The 25959-nt window shown below is 32.7% G+C and overlaps 1 protein-coding gene across 6 annotated transcripts in view; it reads left to right on the forward strand.

Annotated features, from left to right (window-relative positions):
- Positions 1 to 24703: 24703 nt before the first annotated feature.
- The window catches only part of LOC118195621 (protein still life, isoform SIF type 1-like), a 749226-nt gene continuing 747970 nt past the window's right edge, over positions 24704 to 25959 (forward strand). For all 6 annotated transcript variants that reach the window (XM_085813741.1, XM_085813746.1, XM_085813743.1 and 3 more), the window contains exon 1: positions 24704 to 25010. The gene's annotated coding sequence lies outside the window, so the exon portion shown is untranslated. The remainder of the gene's footprint in view (positions 25011 to 25959) is intronic.

The raw sequence follows: 25959 nt of genomic DNA on the forward strand, positions 1-25959 counted from the left end.
CGAGGTTGTGCGCGATGCCTAGTTTGTGCAATTCTCGAATTTTTTTTAAGTGAAAATAGGTCGATGTGTACATGGGCAAAGCCAATGTAGTGCGCGATGCTGAGGTGTGCGCGGTGCCTAGTTTATGTAATTCTCGGATGTTTTTTTAAGTGAAAATAGGTCGAGGTGTACATAGGCAAAGCCAATGTAGTGCGCAATGCCGAGGTTGTGCGCGGTGCCTAGTTTGTGCAATTCTCGGATGTTTTTTTAAGTGAAAATAGGTCGATGTGTACATGAGCAAAGCCGATGTAGTGCGCAATGCCGAGGTTGTGCGCGGTGCCTAGCCTGTGCAAGTCTCGGATTTTTTTTAAGTGAAAATAGGTCGATGTGTACATGGGCAAAGCTAATGTAGTGCGCAATGCCAAGGTGTGCGCGATGCCTAGTTTATGTAATTCTCGGATGTTTTTTTAAGGGAAAATAGATCGATGTCTACATGAGCAAAGCCGATGTAGTGCGCAATGTCGAGTTTTTACAATTCTCTGATATTTTTAAGGTGAAAATAGATGGATGTGTACATGGACACGGAGTTTGTGCAATTCTTTGATGTTTTTCGAGCGAATACGGATGGTTGTGTACAAGGGAAAACGAGATAATGTATGATGCCGAACAGGTAATGTAACGTATTTTATATGCAATGTTTAACATATCGTTTGTGTATTTTAAATTTGTATTGTTGTTTTAATTGTAAATTATATTTAAGACATCATTTTTCATTTAGATTGTATTTTTACTTTTTTGGTTTTGATATGTTTATAATGCTTTCCGACTTGCGATGTATATCGATAGCCCGACGATCTACTCAATAGTAGCAAAACTGTAAACTTTGACCCTATAAGTAACTTTTACCTCATTATTATAATATGGTAGTGTTTGCTATCGTAATTGCACTTGATAATATGAGTTCTTTGATAATATGTGTGTGTGTGTATGTGAAGCATTGCTTAGTGTTTCAAATATGTAGTATTTATTTTCTTATAATATTTTCTTTCATTGCGAGAAATTATATTTTTTTATTTATTAATGCGTAGAATTCTAGTATGCCTGCCTACAGAGAATATGATGTGATTTAGGAATTTAAGAACCTGTTTTTTATTAATGTGAAGTTTAAAATTTTTAGAAAATAATGAAAATTGTCTAGTTACTGGTATGTAAGGGATTATGTCATGTAGCAAAACGTTAATTTGTAAAAATGATAAAATAAATATGTTCCAGAGTATTAATTTAAATTAAAAAAAATCTTTTTTTATTTGTATAAATGCTGAAGCTTAAAAATCTTTGAAAATACTGAAGCTGTATGAAATGCAAGTCTGAGAGACTGCGACGTTCTTTATCGTTTTAATAATTGGTAGAATTCGATTACTGTATCATAGTAATTTTAAATATAAACAATTTATTATACTTATTTTCAATTACGCCTAAGCTTAAATGTCAGAAATGTAAATTTAAAGTAAAGAATTTGATGTTAATTTACAATAATAAACAATTCATTATTTTTCTTTTTTAAGAGAAAATAGAAATTACGCGTAGCATGGAGAATACATTGTGACGTCACAAGCTTATTCCCGCCCGTTTATGAACGTCACACAGCTCCGCCTTCTCAACTTTGTTGATGCAGTCTATTCTACGCTTTTACCAAATTATTTATTAAAGGTGAAATAGCTAAAGGTTTCCGGTATTGTTTTTAAAATTACATCCTTTTAACCTTTAATCATTTTTATTAATCATTTCTTAATATTTCTTTCTCTTAAAATCGTGTATAATAGTCGTAAATTTATTTCTATTATCCACGATTTCTGGTGAAATCAAGATGGCCGCCATTTTTTGAAACACGGCGTTTCGCCGGAAATCTGGATGGCAAGCATTTTTCAAAACAACGTATTTCATGTGCTTTGGCGCCAAAACAAATTCGCCAAACTTTGAAGGTGGGCTATACTGAAGCTGTTCCCTTAATCTTCATAAAATCCATCACAGATGATATAGTAATTTAAGATTCACAAACAGAAATTTTCATGCCGTATTACATTCTGATGGATACAGGAAATGTAAGGATAGCTGAAGTAGGACTGGATAAATACCCTGCCTGACTCTTGTAATAATTCGTGCTTCTAAGTTGGGGACGCTTGGTGATTTCGTACCAAATTACAGCATTATAATACCTCTCGGTAAACTCGTTTTCGAAGTGCTACGACTTTTTTGCAAGGATCTAGAAAGGGGTACGCTATACTTTGAGTGACAGTACAAATGGGACATTTTTGTGCTAACGATAAGGCAAGTCCGCCAAAGATGAATTATCAATATTTTTAGAAACAACAAACAAACAGCCCCTTTCCGCAAAAAGGAAAAAAAATATATTCATTAAGAAGGGGTAATCCGACTGGAATGAAATTCGATAGATATGATATACATGTATGAAAAAGAAGCGATACAAAGTTCAGAGTAACTGATGGCTTTATTAAAAACATAAGCCATATTAATCAATTATTAAGTCATTGGCCGATCTCTAAACCTTATATGTAAACTGCTATTCGGTTTGGCACTGACTCATAGAGGCGGCCGATAACATCTTGAGGGATTTCTTGATAAACTCTTTCGAGCTGTCAAGTTAGATTGGAGATACACAGTTGGAGGCTTCTCCTCAGCAGAATCTCGAAAGTTCTCTACTTCCGCCTATATTTGGTCATAGAAGTGTGCAACAAGCACAAAGAAATTGGTAGAGAAACCCGTACTTGAGAACCCCGTACTTGAGAACTTCAACCCGTACTTGAGAAACAAGTACGGGTTGAAGCAAGGCCGTCATCTGTGCATCATGGTAGTTATATTCGATTGTAAGGTTCTTACGCTAATTAATCAGTTATTATAATTTTGATTTGCATTATAATTCTTCTTTCCGTGTTTCTCATCAGCATGTAAATTAGCGTTTAGCTTATAAGCTGAGAGTTTTGAATCTTAGAAGGAGAGAGAATTTCTAGCACTCGTGCCGCACTGTTACTTTTTGGCATCTCTATCTATAAAAGAGATTATCCCAGCTTTTGCATTCCCTCGCTTGCCATTTCTTTAAACTTAATTAATTGAGCCAGCTTATAGTTTATTTATTTGACTGTGTAGTTTTAGACTACGTTATCAGGGTTTGAAATGAATTATCGGTCATTGCTTAACTTGGCTCCCCATAAGTTGGGATTTGCCTGTAGCAGAAGTCATCCCATTTATGTTAAAAGTTCAGGCTAACAAAAAGGGTTTTTTAAACCTTCTAAAATCTTTGTCATAATATTTCAGACGTAGCGACAACTCCCTAACTTGTCTAGTAGTATCTGAGGACTTAACTTAAACTTTCAGATCAATAGTTTAGTTTAGTGACGGAGGACGTGGGCACCACCCCTTTACCATTATGGTTAATTGGTTTAGCGCCACGTCCACCCTTATCTAAAGCTGACTCATGTTAGGACCACACGAGATCCACTCATAGAGCACATTGATTAGTGTTACAAAACATAGATATTAAAAATGGTTACATCTGTGTGAACACAGTACTTATGAACAAAACTTTAGCAAGTGGCACATAAGATTACAATTCAATACCCTAGCAAGTAATTTTAACAAGTTACATATAAAGTTTACAATTCAATACATAAAGAAGATATATCACGCATAATGATTATATTATACTGTTGTGATTGATAAGTGACGAAATTGTCAACATGAATTTACTTTTAAATTTATTCAACGTTTAAACTCAGTATACAAAAACCGAAGAACATACAAATGCTTATATTTCATACATTGCCAACTTAAATTTATAGTGGAGAAGTATAAAAATGCTTAGATCTCACATAAGTCTCTAATTATTCTGAATGTCATTGTTAACTTTTTACAGCTTACTAATAAAGACATGGTTATTATATTAAAATTGGATATTAATACAGTTAAATGAATAATTGCACTTAGACTATAAAAACATTAATTCTATACAATTTCTAAAATGCAATGATTCAAAACAATGATTATATGCGAATATTAGAACAATGATTCACTATAAATATACAATGATTCAATACTATTACTTAAATTTCAGATCAATAGCAACCTATAAGGTTGTAAAGACATAAGGTATTTTGGAAGCAGGAAAGATGAAAAATATGCAACGCCTTCGTCAAGAATTGAACCGCGGACCTCTCAATTACGCGCTGAGCGTGTAGAGTACTACACCACGAAGGCTCGCTAAGAAGGCTGGAGAAATACCTTATAAGGTATCGCTAAGCCTCGCTAAGTTTTAGGCTTCCGTCCCAGTTTTGAGGAAGAATACCCCGAATGGCAGGTTTTTCACCCTCTTCCCCTACTACCAACCTCTGGAAAGGAATTTCGGCTTACCGTGTATTTTTAGTGTCCCTGGTCGCACAGGCGTTATACGCTTTGAAACATCTTTACCTTCTTCGAGATTTGAACCCGGATCCATCGATACGGCAGTTAGCGTCCCTGGCCACTATACAAGTTAGTCGGTGGTTGGACAAGCACAGAGGCAATTGCTATATGTTACCGGGAATTATACTGTTGAAATGTAAGCCCAGAGTATCTCGAAAGGAAGAGTAATACAACGCGGCGTAGAATATCGTCGACGTATCAGACGTATCACCGTGTTGTAAGAATGTCGCTATCCAATTAAATTGCACTCTAAAATCATAACTCCCTCTTGTCGATTCTTGTGATGGGAGATAGTAGGTGAGTATCCCACCGTATTCTGAATATCAGTAGACACGCCTTCTAATCATCGTGACTCAGTTCGAATCTGGACTCATCGATGATGACAATTCGACTCCAGTTTATAACAGATTTTTGTATTTTTATAATATTTGTATGTGTGTATACAGTATTACTAGTTTTGTCTCTTTCCGTGTATGCAAATAATGTATGCACAGGATTGAGCTGTATAAACACATTTCACGTCTGTCTTTTCGGCTGGACCTTTTGCCATTAACTTGCCGACAGTTTCCATCTTTAGATAAACATATACGGTTTGCATTCCAAGGGCAGACCTGGCGGATATAGCATAAGTGTAAAGTTATAAGATAGTTCTGATAACGGGGCTTTTGGTAAAAATGCGATTCCAGGACGAATGAGCCCAGAACCACTGCAAATGCACTTGTTGGCGTGCACGGGTGAAGCATGATTGGTGCAATGCGAGTTCGTAGCACACTTTCTGATATCCGAGTCAATTGTCTGTGGTCCTTGCCGTCACTCATGTGCCAGCTACATGTCGATTGCTGATGCTGACTAAATAGGTGCTGCGAAAATCGACTGTTTCCTTCTTGACTTGCGCTCTGCCATGATTTAACGATTCATGCCAACATCTTCGAATGGTGGCATTGCTACGACCCAAATGTCGAGTGGTCTTTTGATTTAACTTCCCTGCTTCCTTTAGGTTGATTGCAAGCTCTTTCTCAACTGGTGACACAATGCCTGATTGTATGAGAATTTTCGTGATTTTCTCTATGTGTGACAAAGAAAACGAACGGTTTCCTTTGGAAGTTCCTACGCGAAACCAACCCTCTTCTTAATAAGATACTCCTTGTATCTTTTGCCGTAACCCAATTTAATCCAATCTTTCTTTCCTATAAAAATTACAGCTACGAGTAATTCCGCTTATATTGAACGAACCAGAATGACTTACAGATATATTTATTATTCTAAATACAGAAAGTAGATTACAGTGAAATCCAACTCATCAACGACAAACCATACATACTAAGATAAGATAAACGAAGGCTTTTATCACATAAAAAGGTTTCCGATCCTCTTATCGAACGCAAATCTGTTTGCGAAGAATTAGTGTAGTGTTAAGTGAGAACACGAAATCACATTCTAATCGAAGTTATGCCTCAGAATTTCTACTTTTTTATATACCATTCAGGTAAGATGCTCTGTAACTCCAGTTATTTATTCATTGATCGCCAAAATTTAATTTGTGTATTGGATGAAAAAATAATCGAATACGAAATTTCATTAAAATAAAAGGCTTCTTTAGTACAGCGTCTGGAGCATCTAAGGTGCTATTAGTCTCAAACCTCACATATTTGTCTGCATCGTTTCTATGTCTGCATCAGTTTTCAAATTTTGCTACCAAAAATTATCGCCATGTAAGGTTTACAGACGAAGAAGTTACCTCACTCGAGTAGATAAACGAAAGTGCATTCTCGCACCCTATTCACTGTGACGTCAGTGAAGTTCTTTCGCCTCAGAATAACATAGGCTTCTCTATTGATTTAAGCTGAATGTAATTTTTACGCTTCTGTGAAAATTTATTTGCATTTTTTCTATAACAAATATTATTAAGTTTATTACAGCATACTGATCAGTACGCATTGTGCTATAGCATTATGCATCAATTATTATTAAACAAATGCCAGGCCGTTGATCAGTTCATTAGGCGACGAGCTCTCCAATATATTTTGACAATGCAGTCCAAATCATTTAGTGCAGAACATTCGTCCTGATGAGCAGCAGAACACATTCAGGTGAATTAGTCAGTTTAAATTGGAACAAATAGGCACTAAGACAATCATGTCCGGTCAAAAGTCTAAAGTCGAACACAGCGGCAGCACGGGCTGAGTCCGGGACACTGTGAGTACCACAAAGCAAACTCCAGGGCTTAGCCGCGTGGGAAATCCTACAGTAAAACAAGCGCTTGAAAATTCTCTTTATTTCTAATTTAGCAGAGTGGAGAGGAAAATCTCTATAAAACTTTTGAAGAATAACAGTCCTCCTTTTTGCCAAAAGGTCCGGCACATCATTTTCTCAGAGATCACAGTGTGATGCTACTCATTGGAAAGCAACCTTTCTTTATTTCCCTTTCGGGAGCTACTTGATACCCTGTACACGGAAACCTCCAAATAAGCCTGTAGAGCAAGGATAGAATGTGAAAAAGTTCAGCCTTCTTAAGAGCGGAAAGACGAACAGCAAGTTTGTTGCAGGGCTATATAAATAGCTTCGAGTTCTCTATCAAAGCAAATTATAAATGACTCAGCATGTAGGTAAAATGGAAAACTGTCGCTCAAAGTACTAGCACCGGCAGCATATTTCACAAGTGCACATCAGTGTAGCCACTGATGGAGGGGTTTCGAAAACGGACCAATGAGCTTCTACAGCTCTTGTGACGCTAAATCTTCGAGCCTGTTAGCGTATTAAAACGTAAACATTACGTTTTAATTTGTAATTGTTTCGAAGTTATAAATGTATGGCGTAATAGTAGAAAATCTCGTAGTGCTTTCGTTTTATGAGTTTAATTAATCGCTGACATTTCACTTCACGATTTTTATCACGCAATCGCTGACATTTCTTCGCCATTTTTATCACGCATTAATATTTGGATTGATGTTCACGGCGTATTATCGCTCTTTGCATCGAGAAAATGACTCAAGCTACAATTAGAATCGAATATTATGCATTTACTAAAACCTGTGGATTAAGAGAATTCAAGTGTATAATTTTTTGGACTGGAACTGTTACAATGAATCTAGTGTTTTCTTATTTGAGTGCTTGCATTCTTTTGAATTTTAAAGTGTAAGTTTCAGAATACATATTGTGTATGATCTGATTAAATCCATTACTAACAGTAAAAGTTAATATGTGAATAAATTAAATATATTCGTTGCGAATAAGATAAATTCATTCAGTTTGATGAGTACATGTAACAGCGAGCAGTTATTAAATGTGAAATTTAACACACTAAAATGTATACGAATCCAAATTATTAAAGTTAACTTCGAAGAAAATTCTGCATTGGTTATTAGAGCATCTTTCTCATATAGACTGCAATAAAAGTCCTGACTTCTATTCTATGACTCCTATGCATATGTAACTGGTATAAATATTTTTCTCACGTGCATAGTTTTATGTAAAGATAGCATTTGGGCTCAGATGTTTATCAACTATTTCTTTCTTCATATTATTTACCACTTATTAAGTAATATTTCACATGGATATTTTTGTGTAGTAGCCAACATTTGTTTGTATTTATTTCAAATTCTTTCAACCAGATAGTGAAATCTTCACAGTTGTTTATATTTGATCTAATTTCGCAATGAAAAGTTTCAGAAGAAATCAACGATGCTTTAACTATTTTGTACAGAAAATTGCATGGCAGACTATTTTCAACCATCTTGCTTAAATCTTAAAGCACACAAAAGGTCATGTGACAAGACAGAAATTTTACTGGATGCCCAATGGCCCATCTTAGAAATCACTCCCTCGGTGGCTACACAGATGTGCACTTGTGAAATATGCGCACCGACATCCTGAGCAAAATACAAAAGAGACCCATCAGTATAGATGTGAATCCACTCTTCAGAAGGAAAACGAGTATTAATAGTTTCTAAGGCAATAGCACAGAGTGCAGTAGGTCTAAGACCACGTTTTCTTACATTCAGAACAAAATCCAATCTGACATCGAGTACCATGCATTCCGATGGACTCAAATAGTAATTCATAGGGTACTTCATTAATAATGTTATAATGGGCGTTCTCACAAAAGCACTAGATGAGCCCTTTAGAATACATGTTTTGCTATTGTCGTATTTGTGAGTCTATTTAGTCTATTAAAAAGAATAGCTGCATTCTTCTGAATTAAATTAGCATTACGCATCAATAAGGTAAGCAAAGCAAAAACTAATTAGCAAAGTATCATAGGTATCATGTCTGTACATCATTTCACAGGTATTGAACTCTGTAGGATGTATAGATTTGATTTAATGCTTAAATAGCAGCAGTGAAGCTAAATTTGAATTTTCATATTATTTAAATTAATTTCGCGAACACTGAATTCGTTAATATAAGTAGAAACTTCTGTTCAGTCCGTTATGTATATTTAAATACGATTGGCGGTGAGACAGAAGTAAAATGAAACTTAAGTTTTGAGAATTATTTGAATGTATATATTAAATAACTTAGTATAGAACTATATGTAATAATAACTTAGCATAGAACTATGTGTAAAAATAACTTAGTACAGAAATATATGTAATAATAACTTAGTATAGAACTATATGTAATAAAGTCAAATTATATTCGTAGTTTTAGTTAATGGATTTATGTTACTTCTTCGGAAAGATATTTGAATTATCTTATATCAGACACAGATGTTTGTCATTTTTAATTTAGGTAAACTTTATTTAAATATTTTAATTACTCTTCAAAGTGCACAATTTCGGTGCACATATATTCAAAAAAAATTTTGCGAAAATATTAGTAACAGAAGTGTTTCAGAGATTTATCACTAACATTAGAGTACTTTACGTGTTTGCATCTTGAAATAATTTTATTGAATTTTTACATTGAGTGTTAAAATAGAATTATAGACAATGTACGCATTATTATAGCGTCGGGTACTAATAATTCTTTGCCTTTAGCCCTACCTCATTTCATATCATTCAAAGGGCATACGGGAAAATGTAGGGTGCAATTATACTTGAATGGTGTTACCAGTACATTGAAGGCAAGTAATACTATAACTTTACATATAGAAAGTACAAATACATTTCAAAAGGATTTCATAAAATGCACATTGTACCAAATGTATTTTAATAGCTTAAAATTATATGCATGTAACTTTGTCACATTAACTAATTAGGTTAAGTTTGGTTTATTTTATTATGGCAAAACATCCGAGGGCTATCTGCTAAAGGCCAGTTTACGTCTGTCCGAACGACCCGCAGCGAGCCTCTCGTTACGGCTTCTTTGACAGTGTAAAGACCCCCTTCCTCCGAATAGAAACGTAGGAGAGATGAGTCAGCGATTCCGTTTCTACTTTGAACCAGTTGAAAATCTATCCGGGCAGTAACTACGAGCAGTGTTCGTAGAGACGTCGTGCCCAGTTTTTCCGTCATATCGAAAATGCCGAGATGGAGCGATAATCTTACTATGGCATTTTTTAATGCATATGCATCTTGTGAAGTATTATGGGATTCTTCACTACCTGAATATTACGACCATTGTATACTAATACTTAAATATAAGGTGGATCTAGAAGAAAATTAAATTAGGGTATTGGATTGAAAATATTTATTTTAAACCTATTTTTTTCTGAATTTTCTTTAATAAAAAAAACAATTAAATTATATGTTATTCAACTACTCAACAAAACACAGTTTTGAATAAAAGAAATAAATGAAAGGGAAAACATTTCATTTTGTTGATATAAATTTCGAAAAACCAGTTTTTACTCATGCCAATTATACCTAATAAAATATAATCTAAAATTTTCAAATTTTATTTATACACTTTCCTTCAGAAGGCGTATGAAGCTATTATTGACATGTTAAAACTTGAGGGTATTGGAGAGTTCACGCAAAAGATTAATAATTTTCGCTCGCCCTCATACACAGAAAATGGCCTCAAACGCTTTTGGAATTGCTGATTATGCATTTTGGTGCTGGAAATAAATAATAAATATTGAGAACTGTATGAGTCACCCGTCTCTAGAAACCGAAGCGCTATCTGCATCTTAATTTTGCTGGGAGAGCATCTCGAAAGAACTTTTTTTTTTTTTTTTTTTTAATAAATGGAATGATCATTTCCAATAAAGTTTCAATGATGAAGTTTTTGTAACTTTGGATATCCTCTTTCCGAAATTCATTTAAAAGTTGATTTAATGCTCCCAATTCATCACAGCGAGCTACCCAGTTATGTTTTGATTTCCTTTTCTTCTTCTTCCCCAGAACAGAAATTAATTCGTTGGAAACTGCTATGAAAACTTCAAGTACAGCAACTTGCACGTCAGTATCCAGTTTGCAAACAAACGGAGGCGAGGTGTCAGTCCGACTTTCTGATTGGTGTAAACAATCTGTCAGATTACAGGTCCGTTCACTCTGTTCGGGACACTCGGACGAGGGGCTCACCGCAAGTCACTTCGAGAAGTGTAAACCGGTCTTAAGGGAAAATGCCTTCATTCTTTTATTCACGTTACACTTAAGAGAAACCACAAAAATTCTCATGGAGCCAGAATGTTTCCTTAGGATAGAACCCAAGTCGAACTACCAATGTTCAATGACCTGCGGGCCGCTTGTGGTCTGCATCAACTATTTAGAATATGAGACTGTTGTGCTATTAGCACTGTATATACCAGAAATGCAACATTATAGGGAGTACATGAGCCCATGGGATATATGTAAGCAATAAATAGAAATAATAGCTCCAAAGAAGAGAAAGAAACCTTTTAAAAGTCCAAAATTCGCAAATTACTAAAATATTCAGTTCTATTACTCTGCTTAAGGCAATCAGTTGCGAATAATTTGGTTACAATAAACTGCACTAAAGCAATTTTCTCAGGAATCCTAATTTTTTATTATTATTAAGGCTTTCTTCTTTTATATTATTCGAGCAACAGAGTCATGCACAGAATGCATTTAAACTTTACGTTATTACATAAAACATTCGACACATAAGTACTTACTTCTTTTATGAAAAAATGCAACCTTATCACATTCAATACTCTTCCAGTAAATGGCAATGACATTAAATAGCATAACACTAAATGGCAATGACAACTAGAGTACAGTAAATACATGTGAAGATTCATGTATAAAACACGCGTTAAGACCATACATAATTAATGCTTTTATACCATATACATAATATTACTACTTTATGCAATTTCTGTTTTGATCTAAGAAGAAGTGATGGGAATTCATTTGGACAAAGACATAAGATAATAACTCAGATTTCGGCGTGAAGTACTGCAGAAACTATCCGACCGAAATAGGGTTCTAGAAATACAAATAAATTTAAATCTTAACAAATTAGATTTCAAAGATTAGGGATATGTTGGTACAGCTTTAAATACCGGAGAGAACTAGGTACAGAATAAAAAGCTTTAATTTGAATTTCTTCCATTTCAGCATTTAAATATAATTATAGTGAAATAATAAATTTACTGGGGGAGATGTTTTGTAATTACCCGATACATATTGAAATTTGGGAGATTTTTGGTGAAATAATAAATTACTGGGGAGATTTTTTGTGTATTTTTTGTTTGTCTGGGGGATTTTTTTTCGTTGGTTGTTTTGTTTGAATATCTATGTTCTGAAGTAACTTTATAAATTCAGCTGCAGAATTATTTAATTTTTAATTAAATTTTAATATTCCATAGATATTTTTGGCTAGGCTTAGCGATAATAGAATGCTCCACCAATTTAATACAAATGTTGATAGTCACATAACAGGCGGTACAGCAACTCAGCTGATGGTAAGTAAGTTTTGTACAGTGATTGTTTGCACTATTTTGTAATAATACTTTTTGGTTCGAAATTTGAATTAGCTTTGAATTTTAATTTAATTTAAAATTATACATACACACACACACTTATCCACATATGGTCTATAAAACTTAGTATACTAGCCTTTACTTTCACAACCGTGGTCACAGATATATATTTCCACTATAAAAGTATTTTAAATGACGGCAAATATTCATATTATGGTATTTTTAAATTAAAAAACTCGATTTTGTAAAAATTACACTATCTAACGTTTTATACGATCTCTCAATACAAACAGATTTATTTAGTAAAAATTTATTATTATTCTGAAAACTAAAACAAACGAACAAACAAACAAACAAACAAAACAAAAAAAAAAAAAAAAAAAAAAAAAAAAAAAAAAAAAAAAAAAGATAAACTCCCTACCGAAAACCAAACTTATCATTCTCCTTGAGGTGTCGGTTTTAAATAAAAAGGTTAATTTGAAATTGATTTATTTTTAAAGTTAACTTAATATTATTCAAGGATATTTCTTTACTTTTTTTTTTTTTTTTTTTTTTTTTTTTTTTTTTTGTGATTTACTAGCGTGTAGTATTCGTTACCTAAACATTTTGTTACATTTGGTATGATGAAATCATTTTCCAAAAAGTGAATTCTAAGTTTTCAATTTCTAAAATACGTTAATAATATCTATACGAAGTTTTATTACTTTAGGATCATAATTAATAGTCGAATAAGATCTTTATGAATCAATTTGTATTGATAAAAACTTTCGTGATAACTTGTATATCAAAGCTCGTCCCTTGATCTATTAAAATCAGAAAAGTTTTTCTAAGTTGATGTTTCATTTTTGATTGCATGCAGATTTAAATATTTCACTTAGTAATTTATTTACGATCCCTGAACTCTCAGAAAATCATGATCTCTAGCGTTAATTAGTTAGGTCAATTTTTATCCTATGGGTGTCATATATTTGTGTTTTAGGTTTAAGAATAAGTGAAAATCTTTACTAAATATAATTATAGCGGTAGGAGGGCTTCATAAAATGTTAGATTTCGTAATATTTATAATATTGATTTCGTAAATTTAAAAGTTCTAAAAACTGAAAATTTAGCTTGGTTTAAGCATTTCTGTAATCAGAATTATATATCTACAACTAGCATTAGCAAGAATAAAGACCACATACGGATTTTATTAGCACGACTAGCGGGCTGGAGCCCGCTACATGAGGGCAGGGATGCCTTCGTGGAGCGGCCGCTTTATTCACGTATGCATCCTCAAGATATTCGCTAGCTCGCTTTAAAAGCATGCGGAAAATCACGAAGACACTCATGCAGCCAGCCTGTTCGCTAAAATTAGAAATTTGGAACAAATTACCAGTGTTCAGCGATTTTACCCGGACTGCAACCGCTCTATTCCCGTAAGCATCCACAAGATACTGCATACACGTTACACATTCGGAAAGTCCCCACCCAATCAGCCAGCATGGCCCAGGAACCCCCCCCCCCCCCAATGCAGCCCAGGAAAACACCCATGCAGCCAGCTCCTTCGCCGAGATTCGAAAGTTTGAGGAAACTACCAGTGTTCAGCGATTTTACCCGCTTTATTCATGTATGCATCCACAAGATACTGCATAGACGTTACACATGCGGAAAATCATGAAAGCACCCAACCAGCCAGCCCGCTTGTCGGGATTGGAAAGTTGGACCGAACTACGAGTGTTCAGGGATTTTACCCGTGCTGCGCCCGCTTTATTCACGTATGCATCCGAAAGATACTGTTTACACGTTGCACATGCGAAAAACTGGAAAGATTTTCCGAACTACCATTGTTCAGCGGTTTTGTGCGGCTTGCGCCCGCTTTATTCATATATGCATCCAGAAGATACTGCGTACATTATACACATGCAGAAAATTGCGAAAAGATCCATACAGCCAGTCCCCTCGCCGGGATGGAACGAACTGCCAGTGTTCATCGATTTTACAGAGGCTACGACCACTTTATTCACGTATGCTTCCAAAAGATACTGCATTAGCACGATGTATGACGTTGCAACAATTAGTTATCAAAATCGATGCAAACATGAAGAAACATACATATGTAACTAATTGTGTCTGGTAATGAATTCTAAATAAATTTGTTATTTTTAAGAATTTTATTAGATTGTTTAATGATTTTTTTGAAGAATGTGTATTGCTATTTTGAAGAATGTTTAGGATTTCAAAATGCTGTCAAAATTTTGTCGAAAATTTGTCTTTGCCTCATTTTCCCTGAGCAAAAAACCGTATTCTGGATTACTTACAAGATTCTAACAGTAAATGATAACTGTCTTTTTTATGTGAAGATTATTCTTGCACATAAAAAATGCATCTTATGATGCATTTCTTTAAATCAGCGTAGTTCAAGGTTAGTAGGTTTTCCTTGCGAGTTTTCCATTCGATGAATGTTGCATTAGACTCTGCAAATGATTTGGGTATTCAGCAATATTATTCGCGTGTTAAGGAGAATTTCAGGTTCATCTCTGCGCTCTCTTTGTGACATTTATATATTTTTTTTATCTCCTTTGTAAGAATTATTATTTATATCAATCTGGAATAAAACTTCAAATAATCACGCTTTATCCGAGCAAATTACTCCAGGAGATCTTTATAAACCCGTAGCACGCAGCAATATTTTACATTTGACATATGCCCATATGATACGATCCAGTATTTAGATGAAGTCAGTTTAAGAATCACGGAAATTATATCCACACCGATTTTTCAGGAAAAAGTTAAATTAAAGTAATATAATAATATTTTTATAACTTTCTTATCTTTTAAATAGATTTAATAGGTCGTAAAAGGAGTACTCACATAGCAAATACATAGTGCATTATTTATGTTCCTCTAATTTACTATAGGCGGAACAGGAATTGTTAGGTAATAAAGAAGCAGCCTGATAAGTTACAATATCCAGATAAATCTTGGGAGAATTGTACTAAATCGTCCCATCTTTAAAGATTACAAAAGAAAGCTTAATTTCTTAAGGATTTTCCGAAATTTCAAAGGCTTCAAGCCCAATTTTAATCTTTTGCCAAGTTTATCTTAACTGTAGATTCGGCGGCTAGCTAAATTATTCTTTTCGGAAAGTTCTTAAAATGCGTAGGCTTAATCCAGAAGATTTTCTTTGACTTCATGAAGGCTTTCTTTGTCGCTTGTAATAGATTCAGTGCATTTCTTTTTTGTATCAGCGTCTGGCGCTTTTTCTTGTTACTTCCTTATTTTGTTATAGAGTCATATAGCCTTCACAAATCTAGTACAAATCTTTCGTATATTATCTGATTGAAATCTTGAGATTTTAAATAACATGATATAATTTTTATATATAGCTGAGATCCCGAGCTTCTTGTTAATCTAATGCACACTAAATTTTGGCATCTACATTAAACTTGTCTTTTGAACAGAGTATGCTGTAAATAATAAGTGAATGATAATGAGTTCAATCACGGATGGAAGCCATTTAGAAAATATAGTATGAAAACTGTTGGAAATGACGTTACTTATATGAAAATACTCCAACCCAAAATTTAAATTTTCGCTTGGATTCTCTTAAATTTATGCCACCATCATCCAAGTAAATAAGATCGCTGAACACTGCTGGTTTGACTGTTTCAAAACCTGGAGAACGAGCTGGCTGCATTGGCGCTTCTGGAATTTTCTCCATGTGTAACCAGACTGTGAGCTTAGAAAAATCCTTTACAAAATCGTTCTTTCTACTAGACACATACGTGTGCTTTGTCATAATAAATCCCTAATAAAATCTTTCAAATTTTCAATAAAATCTTTGAAATTTCACAAAACATAATATAATAATAATAACTGAGGAAAAAGAAATATTGAAACAATTAAAATTAAAATGCCCGATGAGTATAAAAAGATTGGAATCATTACACGATAAGAAAACTTTTCTTACAAATACTTTTATAGTGATCTAGAAAGATTAAATGAAATTAATTTAAAGTTTTATGCTTTAATTTATTTTAACGAAATATCAAAATCAAATTAAAACATTAGTCCACATTATAAAAATAATACAAGTTAAAATATGGAAATAAATGTAAAAATTGTTTCTAATTCAAAAAATCGACATCTTAGTTTTCCTCTGAGATTGCTTGACGTCAACGATCAAATTACTTGATAATGTCCAGCAAAATATATTCTATTCCGAAGTAAATCTAAATAAAAATCATTTACTTAAGAAAATTTGATTCATTAAAAAGGAAAAAGTTTCAAGAAACGAGTTAAAAATTGGCTAAGCATCCTGAAAATATATCTACTTTACGAAAACCAAAATATTGAAGATAATAAGCATAATCAAGGGATAGGAAGAGCAGGCTCCAAAATGCCCACTAAGTAATTAAAAGTGCCCGCCGTTAAATATCTTGATGGAAATTTAATGTTAATTAAGCAGATACTTGTATTTTCAGTATAATATATATATATATATATATATAAGGAATGATACCTTCATTCGACTACGTCCATCGAAATGAGCAGCAGTGTTTGATAGTTAAATTGATACAACCTTAAACTAAAGCACCTTCTTTTGGAGTTTTCTTTCATATGGATGGATGTAGTCAGGGTAATGTACAGATAAAATCAGGTAGAAAGAAGTACATTGCATTCTAGACTCATTTCACATTTTATAGTGAAGACGGACGTTCACATAACCACGAAAGATGGATGCTGCTGTGAGTAGGATTGAGGGTTATAAACAGCTGCTTTTTTAGTTTTAAGCTCTTTTACTGTTTGCGATCTACACACAGTCCGCCTAGATGCCACTATTCCGAAGGCAATAGCAGGAAATTATCCGGCTTCTCATTGTATTGCGCATTTAATATCAGATCAAAGGTTTGCAGAGACATTGTAAATTTTAGACGACTTTGACGATTTGATGAGTGACCTGATCTCCTGAGGATTTTGCTGACTTCTTGAAATTATTATAACATTATTGAAATTTTAAGTGTTTTGAGTGCTTGCATGCACACCATTTATTAAGACGATGTAGACATTGGGACAGTTTCTTTTGGGACTGATGTACTACAAATGACTCCTATTAACTCATCATCTAAGCAATTATGAGAACTTATTTTATTGAAGTCTTATGCAACCGCAGTTACTGGTTTGTATATGAAAATCAGACTTATTAAGATATTACTCATCTTACTCCATAAACTAAACATTTCATAATTTTCTAGAGGAACATAGAAAATACAAAAGGCGCATGGGTAGAAGAATTATATTAGGCGTTTAAAATTATATATATTTTCTAATTTTTAAAATTTTGTAGGGCAAATATTTAAAATTATTTCTGAAAAAATAGGTTAAGAAATTTAATTTTGGGTAACAATGTGCTTGCTATCGTATTTAAATACAATGCTCTTTTAAATTAAACAGTGTCATTTACAAGTTCACGTAACAAGCCATGAAAAAAGGGTATTTGTGAACAATCTTTATGATTTTGAAATCACAACGTCCACATGCATAATAATAATAAAGACACAGGTTAGATAGCAGACATTTAATCATCAGGGTTTTGAGCACAGTCGATATTTTGAAAACATAACTTTTTGCGCTATAGTGTTAATTGCAAGTACGAAAATATACAAATTTAAAGAAAAATAACAACAAAAACTCTAAAAATGAAATTGAACATGTCATTAGCTATCTCGATAGGCAGATATATATGGAAACATGATTACGAATTTCCTCGAGAGATTGCGATGTTTCAGAGCAAATCATGGAGAACACATACCAGATATAATTAGTTTTCATTCTTTAATTGGAATATTAACCTGTTGAAAGAATATAAAATATTTTCTATTTTTTAAAAAATAAGGTATTTCACTGGGTATATTAAATCCGGCGCTTTTGTTGGGACCTCCATTACATCAAACATGCTATTTTTTATGAAATGTTTTGCTCATCATTCAGATTAAAGAAACCTGTTTCCTTGAAACAAATACAGACCACATAGGATGTAATTTTTATCCCAGAACAAAGTCAGCTTGAGTATAATATTCAAAATAGAAACTTGACATTTGTGTTTCTAATACAGAACAGCATTATGGGCCTTTACGGATCGTATAATTCTATGATCAAATAGCTGAAGTCAGCTGTTACATTTTATTGGAAAGAGAATAACACGTATACGTGTCAATGATAAGAAATCGCATATATATGAAAGACAATGATCCGAAAATGACAGCAGTTTTCAGTTTTTAATTTTTTCAATCATATTTAAAAAGTTTGTAGAAATCCTAGATATAATTTGTACATTTTTTTTGCTATTTATTTACGAGCACAACAATGTCTTCACATTTTTCAGGAGCATGATTTCAAGGAGCTACTGATAACTAGAGATGAAAAATTCTCACATAAATTACTGTAATATTGCTTATAATATTGTAATACCTGCTGTAGATTTCCAAATAACTTAGGTCAATTGTTATAAAAATGAGGTGTTACGCATGTTCCGTGAGGTGAATCCTAATAATAACATAATAGTTTTAATATGATACATTGAAAGTATTGAAAGTCTTTTTTTAACTAAGACAATTCAATGATAATAATTTTGCCGAAGAAGTTCTTAGTTTTTACAATAAACTGAAAATGCATCTCAAGTTGCGACGTATAAAAGAGAGAATTCAAGTAATATTTTTCTCTTCCTCACAACGGGGCTGGGAAAATCTTTGTATTATTTAGAGACATATAACTGAGAGGTTACCGTTGTTCCCAATATTTTGTTTTACTAGTTTAACAAACACATATAATGGCGATTTTCTTATGCAGATTAGAAGTTTCTGATGCATACAAAAAATCTTGTGTAAAAGATTTTGTTATGTCCCTCAGTAAAATTTCTTGACATAAGATTGACTTTTGCTTTAAATACCGTTTGTTTTATTTTTAGCTTAATTTACTTACATTTATTGAATGCATGGCTGGATTTATTAATTTTGCAATTTGAGTTTCAAAATCAAAAGGCAACGTTATTTTTCTCTGAGTAGGTAGCTTTAAGAAAGATATATGTGCGTGACATTTTTTTCAATTAGATATAAATCTTTGAATGAAATAAATTTATTCCGCGACATATCATTTTCTTGTCTTTTATTCTTCAAATAATAGGCTTGTCATTTATTTCTCTTGAGCTTGCTCAATTTGTAATTTAGTGATAGCTTGCAAAGACATATCTCACCGGTTCGAAGCCGAGAAGATCAATTTTTATAGCACCAGAGATAAACTTTAAGAGCAGGCTCCATATTAAAGCGACAACACACGGCATGATACAAATGGGAAAAGTATACAAGGAGATATAAAATTATATTAATTTTTGCACAGGTATACAAGCATTTAAAACTTTAATTAGCAATGTTAATGAATTAGGAAGTTTTCTTAAAAACCTTTATGGAGTAACCAGCTTCAATATAGAAGAAAATATCAGAAAATTCATGTATAGAGAGAAAGGTAATAATAAAATCTCTTAATGCCCATGCTGAAATATATAATATAGATATCCTTTTATATGTATGTAATAATATAAAAGTTCGCGTACTGGGTCCAGAAATTCCGAGTTTTGGTAGTTATAACTTTGGAAGATACAGTTCTTTAAAGAAAGACAATTTTGTAGAGATACCGTTCTGCCAAAGCTTGTACAGATCTCTGAAATAATTTTGTAAGCCATTCTTTGAGTATACCAATTCAGCTAGCGTTTTGGTTTGCAAATATTTTGCATTCAAAATCTGTAACTTTTAGACAAATTCGTGTCTTCAGGAAACCGGGTAGAAAGCTCAGCATGCAAGATTATGAAAATATGTTTGTTGCAGAAGAGTAAGAGGGTCTGTTTAGGTAAAAGTTTCTGAAAGCAGGAACTATAGATGGATGATGAAGTTTCATATAATAGAACTTTTAGTCTACGATCGAGATTGAAGATGGATTGAAGGACTTTATATAGAAAAACCCCTCTAGTAGGAATTTATTTTACTGCGATGTTTGAGGAATCTCGGCTTGCGGGAAAAATTACTGTACTAGATCGTAATTACTATACTAGAACAGTATTTTCCAAATTGCAAATGCATTCAGTTGCGAACTTATTGCAACCCATATACATAGTATATTTACACTGAGGAGGGAGAGAAGAAAGCTATAAAGAAAAAGGAGAATCTCAGAAGAAAACGATGGAATAATGAAGCAATAATAACGATATAATAATAATATTAATAATAATAATGATAGTAGAATAAGAAAATAATAGTCTATAATAATAATATAAATATGTAATAACATAAATACATAATAATAATAGCAATATAAATATATAACAGCAATAGCAACAACAATAATAAAAAATAATACATAATAACATTAATAACAAAATAATAAGAACAATATAAATATATAGTAACAATAACAACAACAACAATAATAATAATATGTTATAACAATAATATTATAAAATAATAGCAATATTAATATATAATAGCAATAACAATAATATAAAGATATAATATGCACTGCGTCCACGAAAGTTCTAATGTAGCCTTTATTTTCCAACCGTCGGTCGTACTCATATATTTCCAATTACAAAAATGATTCCAATGACATAAATATTAAAGCTCTTAAATCAAAAACCAATTAATTTTGTTAAGTATTACGAAATGTAATTTTTTATTCTTTCAATCGATCTACTTAACATTTATTATAAAATATAAACTTAACACTTATTATAAAATATAACATCTTTCTATCTAATTTTAATCAATTTAAACTCTAATTTTAATTGCAAAAATTGTTTTTTAACGGTTTTTAACTCTATTTGGTGTTTTACGGTTTTCTGTATTTTACAGTTTTGAATGAAGTTGTTTTGATTTTATGTATTTTTTTCCTTGCCGCGAAGGAAGAGCTGAATTGATTGAATGAGAAATATATCCCTAATGAAATTCGGGGAAATAAGTTTAAATGAAATGCAGCAAAAATGTGCATATTTTAATAGACTGTACGAGGAAGTCATGTGGTGTCCACATATGAATTTTTTTATAAGGAGTATAAAATGTTCCTAATTATACGCATAGGGCTCGGCGAACCATAAAAATGGTACGATTTCGTAATTTTTGCAAAACTGATTTTTTAAAATTTACGAATACACACACACACACACACACACACACATATATATATATATACGCTCATTATAAAGAAATGTACTCAGATTTTAATGAATCGTGAAATATTTTGAAATAGTCCTTTTCTTATTGTTTAATTTTTTATTTTCATATAAAGTCAAAAATTAATTTTATAATTACTAGCTAAACATAAAGAGTGATATATATAATCAAGAGCTAATAATTGAATCAAAATTAGATCATGAAAAAGGATAATTTTCTAAGAGGAAATACTCAGATTAAAAGAGAAACAGTTCAAAATTGAAACAGAAACAGTTCAATAAAATTAAAAAAATAATAAAAGGGATATGAAATATATAAAACTGTTGAAAATACCTTGGTCGTTTTGACGGAGTAACGGAAGAATTTTCAAAAGAGCCACGTTTCTGAATTATATCTAGATTACCGAATTCTTGAAGCATTTATAAATAAAATTTTAAAATTAAAAGAAAGTGCCAGTTAAAATTATTTAATTAAATTCTCTTCAAAATTCTTCGGATGTTCATTGAAAAAACCAAAGATTTTTCAACAATTTTTTATATTTCATATCAGTTTTGTTAATTTTATTGAATAGTTTTTGTTTTAATTTTTTCTGTTACAAAGCTGCCCTTTTTTCTAATCTAATTTTGATTTAGTTATTAGCTCTTGATTATTTAATTAATTTCGCAGCTTACTACGCAACTTAAATATTATACATCATCATAATTTTGAAATATCTTACCTTTTGTTTATGTATATATTGTTACGAAATGTACAGGCGCGGTGAGATGGCTTCCCCGCAAAGCATTTTTAGGGTTGCCATAAAATGGCAAGGGAAGACAAGGTTGCCACATTTCGCGAGAAATCGCCCATTTGGCGATAAAATTGGCTATGGACGGTTGGAGAACCTTCTGGAACGAATTCTTACCGGTTTAGCCCAGAATGTTCTCGAACACAAGCCAAAAGCTATATAAACCCTGCTGGTCAGCAATCAGTTAGTGTGTCTCTCATCGAGAGTGAGTGTGTCTCGTCTAGCGAGTCAATCCCTGCAGAGTCGATCGAGTTGACAGCCCGGCAGCGAGTGCCGAGTGGGTCGTCGAGTCCACCTCCAGAAAACAGAGTAGGCTGCTTTGCAGGAAGCTGTCTCCACCGTGATAGACTAATAACCTGAAGGCTGTGTCGCTGATCGTGTCAGAGTGTTTATAGTAGATCTTTGACGATTGTAAAACGTGTTTTGGAGCTGTCCTGACAATACTGGCAAATAAAGTGTGTTTCGATACTTCATAAAGTGTCGTCGTTATTCACTCCAAATCTACACGAACCCCGTACGAACGTGAAGAAAGAAAATAACGTAACAATATACATAATTACAAAACAATTTTTAAAAACAGAATATAAACATGCCTAGTATTTTCGAGCATTAAGCTGCTGAAAAAGTATCAGTAAAGACATAAAGTAAGAAATTTTGGCTAATTTTTCACAAACCAAAAATTTAAATTCATAATTAATAAATTTCAAATAATTCTATAAATACAATAAAGAATTAATTTCAAAATTCTTTTTACGAGCAATAAATAAAAGTAATTAGGGTATTAGCCTAAATTACAGTAAAGTTTATAGAGGAAAACTTTAACCCTTGTCTTTGTGGTGTTAGTGCTAATCCCTAAATTTGTAAAATTATTAAAATAGTATAAGCACTAATTATTTATATTTCATAATAAGAAAACAATTTTTTAAAAACAAATATAAACATGCCGAGTAACATCACAAAGACAAGGTTTAACGTTTTCCTCTATAAATTTTACTGTTATTTAGGCTAGGAAGAGGAATGGAAGAACTTTGGACCCCTGGGGATGTTCCCCCTCAAAATTGGGCGGACTGACAGTCAATGCAGCGGGACTATATGTTTATGACCAATGGTGAAACGCTAGTATCCTGCCCTCTTTTAATTGTATCTTAACTGTATCTGTTATTTTAATACTCGAAAGTGGCGGAGTTTTGATCGTATGTATAATTTGTGTCTTCTGTTCATTTTAACCTTAAATAAAATTGTTTAAAACTTTCATAAGACGAAGCGAGAACTCACTTGACAGTATAATGGAGTCTGAAGGACTTTAAATTAATATTATACTCTTGAATGATTGATACGCCTCTCTGTTAAGCAAATTCGTTTATTCATCTTATTATATTACAATTGAAATCTGGAATAGCTTGTTTACTTTCTCATAACGATTTTCATTAATATACAAAATATTGATACACTATAGTACATCAGAATTCAAAATAATCAGAAAAGTGAAATGTGATTATTTTCAATTTTATCTTTTTTGGGGATTATTTTCAATTTGTGTGATTATTTTTAATTTTATCTAAAATGTGATTATTTTCAATTTATGTGATTATTTTTAATTTTATCTTTTTTTTGTTCACATAAGGAAAGAATACAATTTATTTTTCAAAATTTTTCCTCATCTTCATAAAAGTAACACGAGATAAACAACTCAGTAATAATCTTTCCTTCGCTTGGTTTTGATTTTTAATTTGAAAGGAAGGTTTTGACGGCGTTTAATAGTACTCTTACCTTGAGCTTTTTTTCTATATTACACTAATCTATACGATGTAAGCAATCTCGTTTCGAAGACCACGATTTGAATAGTAAACCAATACCATTTTTACCTTTAATATAATTATCCTAATTTAAAGAAAGAAGAAAAGGAACAGTGGTACTGTTTAGACTAAAGTTAGCCACTTCTTCTTTTACTCTTCCCATTTTTGTTAAAAGCTTTTCGTAATTACATTCTGAAGTCATCACGCAGATGTTCGTGATATTTTACCTGTGGGAGATCAAAAGTAATCCAAAAGTTCTAGAAGATCATTGAACAGTCTAATCTCTTGCAATTTTGGTGTAAGAGAAAACTGAAGAAAAGAAACCCATGTACTCTAAATCACTTAAATGTACATCCCCCCCAAAAAAAATAAATAATAAAAAAAGAACTGGGTGACAATTTTACCCTTCTTTTTCGATTTAATGTGAAAAGAACTTTCGGAAGACATTTAATAATACACCCATCGTAGAGAATGTGCTTGGAAGCCCCTGACATCCTTGATAAGATGTAGGCACTTCCAGAGTAGAATGTCATTTTTCACCGACATCCATTCTCTGTTAAGGAAGGAAGGTCTGCGCCGCCACCTAGCGGAAGATCTTCTCTGTCAGACACGCGCACTAAAAGCCGGCAGTCCGACACCGGCTATCCTGAGAGCCATGGCGGCCAAACACTGGATGTACACCATTATTTCTTAAAAAAAAATCTCCCACCCCCTTCCCCGGGAGTTCGACCAGAAGCCCGCCATACGAATCTTCCAATTCCATGACCCATTCATGTCTCGTGTAAAAGTGCCAAAATTTTTGTCCAGCTGTTCACGCGAAAGGAACCAAGGAATTCCAAATTCTCCAGCCATCAACATCTAGCTTCGGCTTCCTCCTGGCTAAAGTGGGGGCGGGAGTGGACGAGGTTTAGCATCCTTTTCAGCATCCTCTAGGGACTCAAAAGGTGAGTTCGATCTTTTGTTCAACTTTTCCTTCCCAATTAGCGTCAACTAAGTAGACTCGGAGCGTGCGAATTTTCCGCTTCTGAATTTCGCTGAAATCGATTTTTTTTTGGCACAATTACATGCTCTAGCGATTTTTGACGTAATAAGTTTCGAATGGGACTGAAACTTATTTTATACTTTAAAGAAATTGCCGAAAGCTTAACTATGGAACGTCTGCAGTCCGTTTCATTCTCAGATTCTTCAATTAATGAAAATGTACATAATTTTTTGAGAAAAGTAAACACGACTAAATTTGTTTATGTTCTATTGATAGCAAGTTTTTCTTTCCTGATTTCTAAATTAGGTCAAGAAAGTAATGTGACAAAAGATTTGAAACAGAGTGGCAAAAAATATTGAGCTTCATGTTGAAAGATTAAATGTAACATCGATGTTTATTTTCAAATTAAACAAACAATTTGTATTCGGATGGAATGAAAATGAATTTCAAGTAGGTAATTTAATTTGAAGAAACTGTAGCAGCTGATTTGAATCCCAATTTAGAATTTATTTTCATGTATTATGATATTTAATTATGTATGTTTACAGTATCTTATTCTTAGAATATTTTCGAACATCAAAATAAATATTACAACTGAAACACCTCTTTTGTTTATGACATGCCATTAAATATATATTCAAATCCATAATCCATTACTAAAATTTAATATCGAAGAGCAAGTTCAAACTTGGATTCGCAATACAGCCGCTTAAAAATAAGGCCGTGAATTCACCCAATGTCAGTTCTATTTTTAGACCAATAAATACGGAGGAGTTTGGTTATAACGAGAATGGATGTAAAGAGGTCACAGTTATAATCAATAATGAAATAAAATGTTTTTATTTTATGCTTATCATGCATTTCGCCGAGGAAATAATTAAGTTACGATTTTAAATGAGGAAATTTTGTCG

This window comes from Stegodyphus dumicola, chromosome 3 (assembly GCF_044657685.1).
Source record: "Stegodyphus dumicola isolate Sdum_Otavi_A_Nest chromosome 3, ASM4465768v1".
In the NCBI taxonomy this organism is placed as follows: domain Eukaryota; kingdom Metazoa; phylum Arthropoda; class Arachnida; order Araneae; family Eresidae; genus Stegodyphus; species Stegodyphus dumicola.